This window comes from Zeus faber (assembly GCF_960531495.2).
Source record: "Zeus faber genome assembly, chromosome: 19".
NCBI lineage: Eukaryota > Metazoa > Chordata > Actinopteri > Zeiformes > Zeidae > Zeus > Zeus faber.
The window spans coordinates 7,017,047-7,020,815 of NC_137206.1; positions in this window are offsets into that span (position 1 = coordinate 7,017,047).

Consider the following 3,769-nt stretch of genomic DNA (forward strand, 5'->3'; position numbering starts at 1 on the left):
CTCCACTGGCGCTTGATTAAACTTACGGGCTTAGTCTGCCATGCGTGATGGGGCACAGGACTTTTTGGATTTCATTCAATTAGGAAACGTAAATAAAAGGTTACTAGCTACTGACCCCTTTGAGACAAATCATCAGTCGGAAACAAATCAGTCGAGGGGGATTGATCAAGTCGAGCAGTCGTTTTTTTTGTTTGTTTTTACAGTCAGTTTGCATTGCAATAACAGGATAAAAGAGATAGAAGCTCACAAAATCCACAGGGATAACATTTCAATGAGGAATTGTAAATATATTTTTTTATGTGTGAATCGTCCACGTCCGGACACGCCTCTGTGCGTCACGATCAACGCGTCCTGTTCCTCCAAATAAAACTAGACACAGTGTGGGGACGGGGCATGCGCATAGCGCATGGAGAGGGGGTGATCGGGGAGAGAGTCACGAAGAAAGAGTCCCCATTACGCGTGGTTTCATTCCATACAGTTCCATTCCCACTTGTTTTGTCCTGTAAGGAGATGTAAAATAAAAACCCTGTGCACCAATCACGGGCACCGCATCGCTGACTCGTGCATCGTCGGTACCGTCGGAGAGGGAGACGGGTGCACAAAATGCACCCCAATCGCTTCCTCTCTGTGCTGCCTATCTTGCCCATAGGAAAAGCCCAGCCGGACCCCCCCACTACTCTTTTCTTCACCTATTTGCGTTGAACTAGTAAACATTTTTATTTTATATTAAATTTTTTTATATTTCAATATTTCCTTTTTTTTGTGTATTTTGTGAAATCCTTTCACCAAGCATTTACAATTCCCCCCATATAAACGGTGACAGATGCATATGCACTGCCATCTGCTGGCCTAAAAGGTGCATGACCCCTACTGATTCTGTGGGCAAGATATATTCATGAGGAACTCCTCATGAATATATCGTGCCTAGAACTGCAGCTGGGGGTCCATGTGCCTTTTCTTTTTATTTGAGCACCTGCCGCTCAAACTCTCTGTACGGGACTGTAGAGGGGAAGTGAGAACCGATCACCAGTGGTTTCTCGACAGCTCTGATCGGAGAGGGGGAGAGTCTCTGCCTCTTTCCCTCTCCGCTCCAGTTTCAGACCATGGTAAACTGCACTTACACTGTTTGAATGCTCCGATTTAAATTTTTATTGACGCGCACAAGCTGTGAGGTCCGGCGTTTGCAGCTCGGACTTTGGTTCACCCCCCACCCCAAAAAAGGCTGTGCTTCAGCCATACAAAACGCAGTTTATTTACATCACATCACATTACAGATCACATCTATTTTGTCTTGGCGGTCAAGATCCATGACAATATTACCCACAAAAATAAGGGGAGAATCGCGAACCTGCTTGCGATTTTGCAGTTCGAAATCCCAGATTCATTTCAATTGATTTTCTATTTTAAATCGTGACACCCCTAGTGTGTATGTATTCTTAGCTAGTATGAATGGTATTAAAATTGCAGGACAGTCACGTGGCGCAAGTAAACCAAGGCAGGACGGAAGCGGGCCAGATCGCAGCTGCCCGCCACTCCTCTACCCAAAAAGCTCTTACCCCACTCGTCCTGCAAACCCTAGGCCTATTGCAAGGCCAGGGGTGGCTATGGGCAGGCCAACGTGCATGTGGCAAACCCAATTACCACCCAAATGTGGGTCTGGCCCACCCAATCAAAAGTTAAGCGCTCCAAGTTTGTATCGGGTCAAGACGAGAGACAGCAGCAAGTGACGCTGCGTTCCATGGCAACTCTGAAAACTGTAATTCGTGTTGGTGGGAAGTGATGCTGCAGTCCATGGGAACTCGGCAAACTATAATTCCTGTCGGTATGCCCCAGGTTGGTTACCTTGGTAAACTCGCCCCCCGATAAGCCAATCAACATTTCTTACTGCCCCCCCTATCAAAGCAGTCTATGCCGGGTCTGGAATATTGTGTGGTGTACGTACTGAGTTTGGGTTCCAGCACTGGGAGAGATAGACGAGGCATCAAGTCTCTTCAGAGTCCAGTGTCCAACTATTTTATGTGGATTTGTTTTGTTTGTATCAAAAAAAAAAAAAAATTCTATTTTGTCTCATTCTATAAATTTGTTTTCTGTCCTCGGCGCATTTGCAGTGTTCCATAATGTTGTTCAAAGGAGGATGCATTTTTTTTCAATGATTTATTGATGATGAACTCGCACATCATAGTGCTAAGTCACGTAACTCATTATGAACAGCTATCAGTGTGTATGTGGGCGTGTGACGTATATGGGAAGTCACGTCGACGTTTCCAACTTCCAAATTAATCTGGTGAAACCTTCAAACTTTTAATATTGCCCTATTTATTTGTATTACGCAAATTACCTTCTGCATTTTCCACTACTTCACTTTGATCCGGCTCGAGTCCATCTTCCGATTCCATCTTTGCATAGGCTCATCTCCATACAACACCATGTATAATGAAACCGACGGCAGCTTCTTCAGCTTTTTCTTCTTTGGCATAAACTGACGGCTTCTTCTGCTTCTTCTTCTTCTTCGGGGTTTAACACCAGCTTGCTGATGGCTTATCCTTGCAGCTCCAAGCACTTTATAGGGGCACAGTTGTGACATCACAAAGGCATGTGAGGAAAATTCCTCAATTTGTTCCGCCATGACCACTGGGTTCGTGCTGACAGCCCCGCCCCCTTGCTTGTTACTATAGCAACTGTGATTCAAAGGCCAAATGCCAACTCCAATTGACTCCATTTGCTTTAGCAGGTCAGAGTACGTCTTACTTTGAGTCTGGGGTTATTGATTCACTGCTAAAGACAGGAGGGATTCCTTTGGAGTGATCGGGCTTCGTGGACAGGTAGCTGGGCGAGAGGCTGCTCTCGGGAAACTTGGCAAGGCTATAACTATTTAACATGACCTAAATAGATTCCAATTTTGTCATAAAAGTTACCGTGGTATTTCTACAATCAGTGCATGTGTTAAATATGCGAAACAAGAATGCGTCCCTGTAAATTTTAACCCCTGAGCCATAGGCCTACATCGTCGATCTCACAGCTGCCCGCCATCCGGAATTCAAAGAACCTCTGTTACGTTCATAACTCTGGTTCTATTTCATTCCTCCTGACTACCAGAGGAGATGCTTTAGCCTCTGAATGACATACCAACCAAGGCACACTTACCTGCCTAAGAACTCTGTGAGGGCCTTGGCAAGATGGCAGTTGCTGCACGATTATGCAAGGCCACATTGACTCTGTAGGAAGGCAAACAGGTCCACTTGGAACAGTCTCCACTCCAGAGAGGGAGTTCTGACGGGACAGGAAATCTGCTGCCTCACATGCCGGGCAGGCGCATTGCTCGTAGACTTGTCAGACGAGAAAAGGACCACATAAGCATTTGCTGAGCAACTGGTCTGGTTCGGCCTCGGTGGCTGATATGATGTGGACGAGTGTCCGATTATACCAGGAAGTGCTTGTCTTCCAAGAAGGGCAGAAAATGCTTGAGGGCTAGCCAAACCTTCTGGAAGAGAGCCTTAGTCACTGGGTCCCAGGGGGACAACATGTTTTTTGTTTGACCTCAGAAACTAACCTCTAGCCGAAGCCCAGGGTATAAATGATTGGGAACACATGCTGGTCAAATAAATGTTTATTATGCTGTTTGAAATCATTCCCCTACATCTGAAAATTGTCTCAAATCCACAAGGAAACTGTTTGGAATTTGTGGTAAAGGGGAAAAAGGGTTTTGTGGACGTGCACATGGCTCTGGTGCTGCATAATTTTAATCATTGCATTCCTGCCCTTTAAGCCA